Source organism: Hoplias malabaricus, chromosome 9 (genome assembly GCF_029633855.1).
Source record: "Hoplias malabaricus isolate fHopMal1 chromosome 9, fHopMal1.hap1, whole genome shotgun sequence".
NCBI classification, from domain to species: domain Eukaryota; kingdom Metazoa; phylum Chordata; class Actinopteri; order Characiformes; family Erythrinidae; genus Hoplias; species Hoplias malabaricus.
In genome coordinates, this window is record NC_089808.1 from 8,503,501 (window position 1) to 8,517,277 (window position 13,777).

General features: G+C 44.6%; 1 protein-coding gene across 1 annotated transcript in view; it reads right to left on the minus strand.

The window, feature by feature from the left end:
- LOC136707144 (cadherin-2-like) overlaps positions 1 to 13,777 on the minus strand; it is a 133,841-nt gene that overhangs the window by 98,216 nt on the left and 21,848 nt on the right. The window lies entirely within an intron of this gene.

Here is a 13,777-nt window from a genome sequence, read left to right on the forward strand (position 1 = left end):
TACATTCATTAAAACTTTAAGAGGGGTGTCCAATTATGATCAAATTAATCACAAATCATTGAAGCGGTTCATGTAACTACTCATGATTAATCACAATTAATAGCATTAGTTCCTGTAGCTAATTCCGACGAATGAGTCAGCATAGCGTTGTCACTGTTTACACACCGTACGCCTCAGCAGTCTGTAACTTTACATGGTCTGTAATTTTGTGGACGAGTTGCTGTGGTTCCTACAGTTTTTAGTTGTAGACTGAAGATCAGTTTGGAAAAAGCTTTAATCAAGTTCTTAGTGACAAATATTCTGGTTCTTTGTGCAGTAGAAAAATGCCCATAGCTAGCAAAAGATGGCAAGAAACGTATTCAGGATACTGTTATTTTTGTGGTTTCTCTTCAGTTTTGTGTTGAGTCAAGCATTGGTGCATATTTAGATACATCCTAGACTGCTTTATTTTTAGGTTTCTGATGCAAACGTTAAGCTAGCCTTTACCTCACTCTCTATTTGCTGGTAAACGTCTAGACTGACACCAAAAGCTCAGGCACAGACAAGTTAATTTGCATATGACACAGAGGTGTGTAAGAGGCCAGGCATTGTGAAAAATGCCAGTTCAAAGAAGTCATCACCTAATAAAACAATGCGCCCCCCCCCCCCAACTGCCTCTCCTCTACGCAGTCATACCGGGAATACGCTTTGGAAAAGGTCTCTGAGTCAGCGAGCCATTTGCCGGTGACAGAGCAAAAGGACATTTCCATTGGCTTTTGTCCTTTTGTGCTCTTCCCTACAACAGGTGACTTTCTGACAATTAACACCTGAGCTCCCTCTCCCCTCCCTCACCCTGGACCCTGTTGTGACAGAATGAAAATGAGCCATCAGAGATGTTAGAGGCTCATTTCCCCCCACTGATAGTGCAGCTATTATCCAGCCAACACCAGCATGGGAAGCCTAAGAATAGATATCAGGAAAGACGGCCTGTCCCGTCAAAAACAAAAGTCCTTCACATTTGAGCAGAGATAACCCGAGGTGCTGGTTTGAGATTTTCTCGCGCACTCAGATACGAGGCCTCAAAATAGCTTCAGTGACATGCCTCTGCGCCAGCCACTGCTCAGGATCTAACAGACTTTTCTGTATGTTTACTTGGCTGTGAGTACAGTTTGGAATATTTGTCCGAACCTGCCGTGACCAGAATGCATTCCTTCAATATGTTAGGTTCGGATTTCATACTTGGGTTCTCGAAGACACGATTTCACAGAGTTTGTCCTGCATTTCCCTTGTGTTTCCTTTCATCTAGATTAAAGTTGCAAGCCTTGATATTTGGTATTTTCGCTCCTGGGCTCCCCCTAGAGGTGCAGAGTGTAATTCACTTTAAAGCACTGGGAGGAGGCAGCCATTTACAAATAAATATATGACAGAGTTCCTTTACTTCTCTAGCTATGACCTAACAGCATATGGATTCTGATATCAGAACCCACAGAAGTGTCAGTCTGTACCAAAACATCACTTCTCTGATAGAAAAGACGTCAACCTGGAAAAGCAATAAATCTGAAGGTCAGATTAGCGATGCGGCTGAGGAGCTTATTTGTCGGCAGTGACAACTCCTCTAGCGACAAAGAGCCTTTTCATACAAGCCGATCCTCACAGAGGCCCATTAATCCAAGGTGGAAGGTTTGCTGCGTACATCAGCGGCTTTCCCTGTGGCTTATCCTTTGATTACACTGCAAACATAAACAGCAGAATGGAGGAGACTTTAGCATGTTAACACGGGCCAGACATGCGCTTCCGTTTACTTAAGCAGCAACCAAATACCTTGACCTGGGGCAGGCAGTGTCTCTCTCTGCCTCTGTCTGTGCATTTCTCGTCTTCTCCAGTGTTGAGGTCCGGTCCAGCTGTCACATGTTTTGTAGACGGATGGAATCCTAAGCGACAGGCCTGTGATGTTAACGCTGACAGCATCACAGCCTCTTCAAATGCCTCAAGTCACACAAGGCCTGGTAGTGAAGGTTGGTTCATTCTTCTGGTGCTTAAAGGAACATTAGGTAGTATAAATACCTTAGCATCACCACTTCAAAATCATTGTGCTACTTCCCTGCTGTTGTTACTCAGGGCTCAGCACTGCAGAAAGCTGCACTATGTAACTTTCAAAGGCGAATAGGAAGTCACCCCCTTCCTCCTTCCTCTGCCTTTGGTTTCAGGACAGTGCTGTAAAAGTGAAATTCACTCTGCGGCTCTAAAGGGATTCCAAGAGCAGAAACACCAAATCTTACCTGGTGTTCCTCTAAATGATGTTCAAAATCCTCAGGCTAGTCCTTTATCACCAAAAAGTTGATGCTGATTGTTACTTTGGTCTACTCTGAAAGAGCTTTTCCCAGTAATGACTTGAGAGTTTACAATGACCTAATGGCCATTTACTGCAATATCTAGCAAAGACAGCTACTGCTGGAAATAAGCCTCAAAGGGAGGTCCCTCAGCAACGATTCGTGGCATGATTCAGCCTTTATTCTTTTCTTAAGGCATCAGCAGGCAGGTGACTTCACCCAGCACATCTCAGCAATTTAAAAGGTCCCTTAAATACAACCCATATTTTGAACTTATGCTTTTGGCGTTAGCACCTCTGAGACAGGTTTGGATCGATGGTCATGGCGATCCCTCCCGCATGCATCCCGCGCTGATTCGGATCCATAAATCAGGCCCTGGAGCAGTGGCTGGCTCCAGGTAAGCAGACACTGAATCATCAGAGGAATTACAGAACAGAGATGGAGTGCTTCTGCAACTTGGGCTACAGCTAACAATAAGAGCTTAAACCCATTATAACCTGCTGACTTCTTTTTCCATTACACACACTAATCGTATAAACATAATCAGTGGACGCAGCATGGCATGGGTGTATCTGTGTGACATGCCTCTTCCACATTGCATGCTACACTGTATGGACCAAAGTATTGGGACACCTACACAAGCCTTTATGACATCGGATTCTAACTCCTCTCTTTACAGCAATAACAGCAGGTTTGGAACCCAGTTAAGTCAGCAGAGTTTTCAACTTTTACACACTGTGTGCCTCAGCACTCTGCAACTTTACTTGGTCTGCTATTTGTGGCCGAGTTGCTGTGGTTCCTAAGTCCTTCAGGTTTCACGTCTTGATTTGTTTGGTAGATCTCAGCTTGCGTCCTAACATCCACTCTAACCTCCAGACTCTAGACCAGTAAACTCATGTGTCACAGATTTTCCTTCTGTGTCTGGGGTGAACACTGAAGTGGTCAAACATATCCTGCCATACTCCTTTCATTATGTTTTTTTTTTTTTTTTTTTTTTTGTCACAAGCTGCCTCTTTGGAAAACTGCAAAGCTAAGAACAACAGTTCCCAAGCCTGGTCCAGGAAAGCCCCTGTCTTCCGAATGTTGGTGTTCTCCTTGCTCTCAAAAAAATAATAAAATCATTAACAAGGACTTTCTGAGCAAAAATGGGCACGTGTGAACAGGAAAACCCAAAGACATCAAGCAAATGGTATCCCCTTAAACTAGGGTATAAATCCTGTGATCTGTGAATTTTCTTTGTCATCTGCATATTACATCGGTATATCCACCAGTTTGGAGAAGACTACAGATCAAAGTCAACACCACACCAAATGATATTCAGAGTCTTAATGCAGTGGTTTGGAAGCATATGCTGTTTTTCTATGACCACAAATTATAATCCACCAGCCTCTAGTTCAAAGACCTCCAACTGCGACTATTCTTTACAATAGTGTGTTAGCAACATTCGTGACATGCCAAGGAACTACAGACTAATAGCTGCTGATAGCAAAACCCAGACGTGACTTCCCACCTCCTCATCTAACAATCCCCCCGTACAGCCCAAGCCTTGAATAAAAGATCTGCCCCAGAGCTGGGATGGGGGGCTGGGCTGTGCTGGGTACATGGCTGACGAGGCCTGTGTGAGGGTGCATTTGTTGGTACGATTCAAGTGGTGATTCACGACCAACTCACACAGCTGTGAGCATGACAGTGCACCGAGAGAGACTGATTAGGGAAAAGAGGGCAGAGCCTCAGCCTTATTCCATCACCTACACATTATGCACCCTGTCTGTGTGTGTGTGTGTGTGTGTGTAGTAAAGGAAGGTGGTGTTTATTCCTTCTCTAAGAAGTGTAACTCCACAGACTACGGCAGATGTAGACGCATTAATGCTGTGTTTATGTAAGATTAAGGAAGTAGGAAGGAATCAGAGCATGTTTGACTACCGCCAATTAAAAGGGTGGGGCTTTTTTGTTTGATCACTTACCTATAATTTTTTTTCTACTCTACTATAACTAAGGCCAGAATTTAATTTTAATCGAGAACTTCACACTCCTCAGTCCTGGGCGCCCGACCTGAACTGAGCTGTGGCTCTATTCCATTTAGAGGCACAGGCTTTGAAAGCAGTCATTCTGAACCGGGCTGTAAAGGCAGGGCAAAAGGGAGATGCGGTGTTAGACACTTGTGGTATTTTGACCAAATCATGTCACAGAGGTTTTATTAAATATGTTCCTTTTCATGCCCCTTCAGGGACTACGGCTGCAGTGTGAGTTCCACAGGTTAGCACAAACACATCTTAACATACTACACTATGTCTTACTAACAGGTCGAGCTGAACTGTTGTTATGACAACACACGTCGTGCCCAGCTGTAGCTGGAACGTAGTCTGCCATTTTTGTTTTTGGCTTTTATCCTCCAAATGCTAGAAAATAATAAGAGTCAAAGATGACCATGCCCAATGCAAAGCATAGGCCAGAGGGGTATACAGCCCCCAACACTATCAGCACGGGGTGCAGTGTAACTGCATTCCCTGAAGTGGAGCTCCACCTAAGTCTAAAGGAATGAGTTGGAGAGAGATTTATGATCCAGAGCTAATCACTTTATATCAGCACCTGACCTCAGTGAGGTTCACTGGTTGAATTCCATCAGAACCTCATAGAAATATCCTAGTATGTTGTGCCAAGTCTTCCCTAGAGAGTAGTGGGCCTACATACACCACCCTCCCTATAGTCAAGCCCTTGTCATGCAGAACATACTGCGAGCGCACATACACACACACACTGCTCTTATATATAGAGCCACAGCCTGCATAACTAAGCACCATGGCAGTCAAGGCCAGATCAAGGCTATGCTTTAGACTTCACACACACTCCAGCCAGCTCTACGACTAAAAAAACTGAATCCCTGAGAAAGGAAAAAAATAAATAAATAAAAAAATGCAGCCACTCTACTCCTCTCTCTCACTCAGCGTTTATTAACGTTCATGGGACGCATAAACACACGCATAAAAGGCTCACTCTGATGTGCCCCCCGACTCTATATAGAGCAGTGCACGCACTCTGTAGAAATAATCGCCAGTGGACGCTCTGCCATTTCACAGCACAATGCCCTGCTATTGTCCGTGTGACCTCACCCCTGCCGGACAACGCCGTCCCTGTTGAACACGCAGTGAAAAACAAGGCTTTTGCATTCAAATGCCAGCCCACCAGCAGCTGTCATTTTCCTGCACTTATTCAATTTGCCGGCGGAAATTTAATAGTCTGGACAAGGAAAACCACTCATTTGAAAAAGCTACAGCCGAGCAAAAGCCATAATTATGCATTTGTTTTGCAGGATTTATGAGTTATTCTCACATACTCTGTGTAGTAAGGCCAGGGCTGTTAGGAGGGGATTGTAGCTGCGGGGGTCTTTACACTGGACCCCTGGTTGGAATCTACCTTCTCCAGACAGCAGAGAATTAGCAGCAGACAAAATTAATCCGCTTTCAAACTTGTCTGAGACCCGCAAAGGAATTTTGGAATGACTCTTTCTGCATAATTCAACGGTCGTAAAGTTATTCAGAGTGACCCACTGCACAATGGTTCGGGGGAGGATACATAACCAAGCCGTAATTTAACAATGTTTTTGACTCGGAGCAAAGGTCATAATGGTGTGGCATGCTAGTATTTATTCTAATAACAACCCCAATGGTGGAATACTGATAGTTTCAAAGTTTGACTGGGAACTATTTTTTGTATGTAACCCTCCACCATGAATTCGTTTTTAAAAATGGCTTTTGAGGCGGTGCATTCATAAAGCATTCGGTGTAATAACTTACTATAATGTAGCATTTAGACGCATTCAACGATTCTGGCGTCTGGTTCCTGTTCCCACCCCTGAACAAATCTGGCTTGGCAAGGTTCGAAGGAACAGAGCTCTCTGAATGACTTTGTTTACGTCTTCCCCGTTTAATTATGCAGAGAATTTAGTCCCCTATAAGTCTGCCATTGTCTTACCCACCCAACTCCCTCAACCACCGAAAACAACCAGGGGGAAATAAATTAAATCTAACACAAAGCTAACACAAAGCCTGTCCTTTCAGCATCGAGCAACACACCCTCGGAAATGGCCTTTCATGAATGTTTACTATAAACGGCAGACTCATTTCAAAGCACACCTGAACTCCGCTGCAATAAAAAGACTCCGACCCAGCTATGCTGGGTTTAGATGCCATTTAGAGACTCCACTTCGTCATGATGTCAGCATGAGAACCGAGTCAACCGAGTCGGGGGGTGGAGTGGGTGTTGGGGGGGGGGTTGCATGCCTTTGTGGCCTCCCACAGAGGAGAGAGGGCTGAACAAAACAGTCCCACAACTGGACAGTCTCAGCAAGACCCACATTCTTTCCATAATCAACCACAGACTGATCCTGTTTTTTGTTGCTTCCCAGACAAAGGCTTCATAAACTATTACTTTTGGTCATAACTTTCCCCAAAAGGTAACTATGATGCCATTCTGTATAATTTTGTGAAGTCTAGCGCTGTCAGTGAAGTGTCCTTGGGAAATTACAGTTATTACACAGTTATAAAAGGTAATAAGATTTTATTATTATTATTATTGAAGACAGGAAGTTTCTGCATCTGTTTCCTGTTGACAAAACATGGCCAAAACTCATTTCAAATCAGAATAAACTGCAAAATCAGACATGTTTCAAATCTCATTGCCACTATGACTCAAATATGAATAGCTTTATTGGGTAAATATTATAACAATGTTCCACAATTGAACAGGGTTTGGTGTCTTAATGAAACATCTGTGACTTGTTTTGGTGAAAACAAATCCCCAAATCTAAACAGCCCTGTTCAGAATGACCGCTTTAGAGTCTTAAAACTTAGAAAGACACACCACTTGACATCAGAAGCTGAGCAAAACTAGAGCAGCTGGTTTTATCCCGTGATTTCTGACTTAGGCATAACACAAAAATGACTGACATTCGGCTTCATGGTTTGTGTCTGAACTCAATACCACAATCACAATATTAGATACTAGATTATATGTTCTCTTGCAAACTCTTCAGCACTAAGGGCTATAACAATGTAAAGCACAGAATGATACAGAGGACCACTACTGCTAATTACTACCTGCCCATCAGGGAAAACAAACACAAAACCTTCAGAAATTCCTATGACTAGTTCAAAGACAGGAAAGGATGCCGTTGCCTAGGTGAGTTTTAAAGCTGCTTAAACAGTCCAAATCGGACCCGGGCTCTCTGTGTCACTGCAGCCTGGATGGAAAAGGTCAGCGGCTGCTGGCTGAAGGCTGTGGCATCGCAGCCAAGGCCTGAATTAATAGCAGATAACTGCCTCTAAACTCATCCAGTCAGCACCTGCAGCCTCATCTGCACCAAAGGTTACGCTGCTTTAACACGGCCTAACACGCCCAGAGAGAGAGAGAGAGCGAGAGAGAGAGAGAGAGAGAGAGAGAGAGAGAGAGAAAGAGAGAAAGAGAGAGAGAGAGAGAAAGAGAGAAAGAGAGCGAGAGAGAGAAAGAGAGAGAGAGAAAGAGAGAGAGAGAGAGAGAGAGAGAAAGAGAGAGCGAGAGAGAGAGAGAGAAAGAGAGATGTTCAGAAATGAGTGTGCACTGTAGTAGCAGGAGAGGAATAGAGAGCAGGCTTTGCATCAGTAATGAGTTGGATGCTTCCCAGTTTACCATCCTCAGGTCGATCAAATTACCGTCCGGCGCCTTGCTTCGCTTACGACTGAATCTATAGAACATTTCACAAATGAGGAGCATTAGGAAATTTCAGGGGAGGTGGGGTTTCTAAGCACAAAAATGTGTGTGTGCATTTGCACCAAGGCATTTCCGCAAAGCAGCAGTGATAAACACCAGAGCAGCGGCCACATTCACACAGTTCCTGATCTGGACGTTCTTAGGCTAGTCTTGACATTGTCCACACCGAAGCCGATCGTTTCATCTAGAAACACTCAGCAGAACCTTGGATTAATTGATCTGGTCGTGCTCTGTCCACAAATGGACACGTTGGAAGCGTTGCCAAGTTGGACGGGCTTTAAAAGAACGTTGGCAGAAGTGTCACTGCTGACTTCATTCATTCATTCATTCAGTTTCTGTATCCACTTTTTTAATCACCCACATATGTTGCATAATGCACCTTTAAGAAAGGAGCTTCTGTGACAAATCTATGGCACACTATGGTGAAAAACTGCTCTACGTTATATTTAACAGACGGTTTTACTGTGGCACATGGCACATTTCCTCTGGCAGAAGACTGGTACAAGTTGTTATCAAATAATTCATTGCGTAGGATCAGGCCCATCTGCTTAAGTGGACGCAAAGAAGTGGTGGTTTGGCGCTCATACTGTGCGACAACAATGCACATCGTCATAGAGGCAGGTAGCACCACACATGGTTCTGTTGCTTCGATAAACACTAGTGGATATTGGAGCATAGATAAGAGAATGCAGTACCTCATTTTGAAGAAAGAGGAGGAGCAGGAGCAGAGCGTATGATCTATTTTAGAGTTATGTATCCATTCCATTCAGTAAAGCAATGCTAAGCAGTGCCCCTTCTGGCTAGAAGCCTCTTACTCTTTCGACTTAATTGGACCGTACACATTGCAGACCGTGCAGATGTGGTCTTTCACTGTCTCCCACGCTGGTGTACATTCAACGCCCAATACACACACATACACACACTTGCACAGCGTGCTTCCTGCTGACAGCTATTCACGACACATGCAGAACCAGCTCTGGTTAGTGTCACAGTAAATAGAGCTAGGCAGAGCTGATATGAGGTCTGGTGACAAGTGTGTGAGACTGAGGCTCTGGGAACCGTGTCAGGTCAGTCGAAAGACCATGTCAGTGTTCAGATACCCGGAGGGGACAAGGAATTTTTTTTTTTGGGACTAAGAAGACCAGAGAACACACTTTCTCTTTGAGATGTGACTGCGGAAGATAGTGTGCCAGAGCAGCAGCAAAATGTTGCGATGTCAAAATAGCTTGGTGCTGGGTTTGATCGGTGTAACTGAGGGGTGGCCAGCCACGGCTCGTGAGCTGCAATGCGGCTGTTTTCCTGTACGAGTGCGGCTTTTCCATTCACAATAAAATAAATAATGCTGTATATTTGTTGAGGGCGGCACGGTGGTGCAGCAGGTAGTGCCGCAGTCACACAGCTCCAGGGACCTTGTGGGTTCGATTCCCACTCCGGGTGACTGTCTTTGAGGAGTGTGGTATGTTCTCCCTGTGTCTGCGTGGGTTTCCTCCAGGTGACTGTCTGTGAGGAGTGTGGTATGTTCTCCCTGTGTCTGCGTGGGTTTCCTCCAGGTGACTGTCTGTGAGGAGTGTGGTGTGTTCTCCCTGTGTCTGCGTGGGTTTCCTCCGGGTGACTGTCTGTGAGGAGTGTGGTGTGTTCTCCCTGTGTCTGCGTGAATTTCCTCCGGGTGACTGTCTGTGAGGAGTGTGGTGTGTTCTCCCTGTGTCTGCGTGGGTTTCCTCCGGGTGACTGTTTGTGAGGAGTGTGGTATGTTCTCCCTGTGTCTGCGTGGGTTTCCTCCGGGTGACTGTCTGTGAGGAGTGTGGTGTGTTCTCCCTGTGTCTGTGTGGGTTTCCTCCGGGTGACTGTCTGTGAGGAGTTGGTGTGTTCTCCCCGTGTCCGCGTGGGTTTCCTCCGGGTGCTCCGGTTTCCTCCCACAGTCCAAAAAAACACGTTGGTAGGTGGATTGGTGACTCAAAAGAGACCGTAGGTGTGAGTGTGTGAGTGAATGTGTGTGTGTGTATGTGTTGCCCTGTGAAGGACTGGCGCCCCCTCCAGGGTGTATTCCCGCCTTGCGCCCAATGATTCCAGGTAGGCTCTGGACCCACCGTGACCCTGAATTGGATAAGGGTTACAGATAATGAATGAATGAATGGATGTATATTTGTTGGGTCTTTCATTATTAATTTTAAAAAGGGAAAATGAATAATGGGAAACAACCGTTTCTCATTAGTAAACATAAAATTGCAAGGAAATCAAACAGGAAAATGCTCCGTTACTAGGGCTGTGGTTAGGGCGACTTGATCGGTGTTCGCGCTCACCCTTTAACACTGCGAGCTCTGTTCTCTATGTTCTGTTCATCTTAAAAAATCCTGTGATTTTGGGTTTCAAGAGTTGGTGAAGAGGAGTCGACTCCCAAAGCTTTGATTCTTTGAGCATCTGGAACTGAACCTCCTGGAGTTGACTCAGTCTCAGTTTGCAATTGTCATAAGAAGTTGTGTTTACTGTGTAGCAGCTGTGTGCACGCATTCACTCAAGCACTCACACCTATGGACACTTAAGTAGCCAATCTACCTACCAACCTTTGGAGGAAATTGGAGCACCCGGAGGAAACCCACGCTGACATGGAGAGAACACTTCTTTATTTATCTATCAATTTGTTATTTTTAAAAAAAGGATAAAATATTTTTGAGCATTTTGAGAACTGGCAATTACATGTTTCTCCAAATCCCTAAAATATAGTCAGATAACACAGTTTAAAGACAGCATTTTTGACAGTACAGTGATCCCTCGTTTTCACGGGGGATGCGTTCCAAGACCACGTGCAAAAAACGATTTTTTTAAAATGTATTTAACGAGTTATTTGGACTTTTAAAACCCTCCCTGTGCTGTTAACAACCCACCCTTTGTATTAAACAGTGAGTCTATACTGTTTTTCACCTGGAACTACATGTGATATCCTACCAGTTTCTTTAATAGATTAATTCCTAAGCTGTGATTTAGCGTAAGTAAATTTCACTCGGATGTGGACATGAACAATATATGTACTGTACATAAGAAACACTTGTAAATGATATATTTTGTCACCTACAGGCCTAGTCTAATACATATAAATATTAATGAAATATTTTGGCTATTCGTCTTTCACGGTTTTCCTAGATTCATCCACGATATAGCAGCCATAAGCCCCCCTTGAAAAAACCTATGAAGTAGCGAATCCCCGAAAGATGAGCCGCGAATTAGCGAGGGATTACTGTATATCTATAAATGCGACAGCAGTTCATGCAATTCTACGTGCATTCTTTCAAGAAATCTTTTAACATCACTCCAGGCCAAATTTCAGCTTTCAGTAAGCATGTACCGTATTTATAAATCAAAACAATACACTTTAACTCAACATTATTGCAACTCTTAGAGAGAATAATGAATGGACGGGGTCATAACTCATGCGACCACCTTCCACCCTGTGCCACAACCACTAGAAGGCCACCAGAGTTCAAAACACCAGCAGTTCAAAAGATAAAGTCATTCTTAAGCACAGTCACGTTATCTGGTCATATCTGGGTTTTCTTGGAAAACGCCAAAGCAATCTTTAAATGAACCGCTCCCATCAATTATTCCACATCAATCATTTATCTCGACTAAGGGCAGTGGATGGAGGTTGGAGCTGAAGGTCAGGAGGGCAAGGCAAGCAGTTATCCATCACGGGGGGGGAGGGGATAGGAAGAGAGTGAGAGGGAGAGTGGTAGAAGGAGAAAGGCAGGGAAGGAGAGACAAGAGGAAGAAGATACCTGTCCACCCGGACACGTTTGAAACGTAATCCCTCGTCCGCAGCCTGATCAAAGCCAGAGGGTACCTTATGGACAGGAAGCTGGCGATTGTTTTGTGGTCATTGGACCTGGGTGAATTCCCCCTCATCTGTCACCTTCACTACGACTTTCACAGACACCCGTTAGTGCTAAAGCTGAGCCAGCAGTCTAGCCATTCCTTCTGATATGTACCAGTGGTTCATTCCTTCTATGTGCTACAGTAGTAAGGTGAACCTGAGCAAAACCAGAAGTAGATAAACCTGTGAGGAACCACGACTGAAATGAAATAAACTGTAGAATATAGGCAACACACCAAGAGGTTTAAAAATAAATAAATAAAAAAGTGCATAAGGAAGAACCAGTGACAGGATTCAAGGAACCGAAACTCAAAAGGACTCTGCTTTCTCCTTCGGGTTCTGTACTATAATGAACGTGCTGGACCACAAACAACGCAACAGGGACAGAGCGGCACCAGCTTTACACCTCAACACAGTCCACGGCTGCTGACCTGCTGCTTGTGCTTCTAGCTTCGTCCAGAAGATGAGCTCATGTTGATTTATTACATCAGCCCTGTGTTCTGCCAGCGTCACGCACTGAGCCCCGAGCCTACAGGAGCCCGGCTGTGCCAGCGGGGAAACCTGACGCCCAGCCCAAAGAACAAACAGCCGTACCATAGAGGAGCCACACCCAGAGAGAGAGAGAGAGAGAGAGAGAGAGAGAGAGAGATTCAATAAAGAACAGGAGTCAATTCTCAGTGCTCCTAGCCTACATAATGAGGAGAGAGAGAGAAGAGAGAGAGAGAGAGAGAGAGAGAGAGAGAGAGAGAGAGAGAGAAGACCTACAGAGCAAAGAAGAAGTGAGAGAGAAGGGAGATGAAGAGGTTCAAACCAGCAAAGGGACGGAAAAAGCATATGTTCTGGAGGAGAGAGTAAAAAGTGGATTGAAACAGACAAATATATAGATATAGAAAAGTACACAGGGAAGGTAAAGCTGTCAGAGAGAGAGAGAGAGAGAGAGAGAGAGAGAGAGAGAGAGAGAGAGAAAATTTGCTCATAGGAATAAAGAGAGACAGAAAGAGAGAGTAGAGAGAGAGAGAGAGAGAGAGAGAGAGAGAGAGAGGAAGATAATCATGAGAGGAGCAACAGAGTAGGACAGAGGTAGGGATAGAGTGAGAGAGAAACATGAGAAATAGAAAGAAAGAGCAATAGATGGCAGTAGGAGGAAGAAACAGAGAGAGAGAGAGAGAGAGAGAGAGAGAAAGAGAGAGGGAGACAAAGAAGAGAGAAAATTTGCTCATAGGAATAAAGAGAGACAGAAAGAGGAGTAGAGAGAGAGAGAGAGAGAGAGAAAGAGGGGGAGGAAGATAATCATGAGAGGAGCAACAGAGTAGGACAGAGGTAGGGATAGAGTGAGAGAGAAACATGAGAAATAGAAAGAAAGAGCAATAGATGGCAGTAGGAGGAAGAAACTAAGAGAGAGAGAGAAAAGAGAAAAATTGCTCATAGGAATAGAGACAGAAAGAGGAGGAGTGGGGGGAGAGAGAGGGGGGGGGGGGAGATAATCATGAGAAGAGCAACAGAGTAGGACAGAGGTAGGGATAGAGTGAGAGAGAAACATGAGAAATAGAGAGAAGGAGCAATAGATGGCAGTAGGAGGAAGAAACTAAGACAGAGAGAGAGAGAGAGAGAGAGAGAGAGAGAGAGCGCTCAATAAAAGAGGCATTGAGAGTTTCTCAGTGGACTGGCAGCTCAACAACGGTAGATCAGTTTATACAGGGCTCTCTTTGTGGAGGGGGAGAGACATAGATCAGGCCCAACACTCCGTACCCCTCAAACCAGCAGAAAAGAGGGAGCACCAGGAAAAAGAAAAAAAAACATACAGAACGAACGAAGAAAAAAAAACAGAGGAGAAGGAGACAAAACACACAAGGCAGCC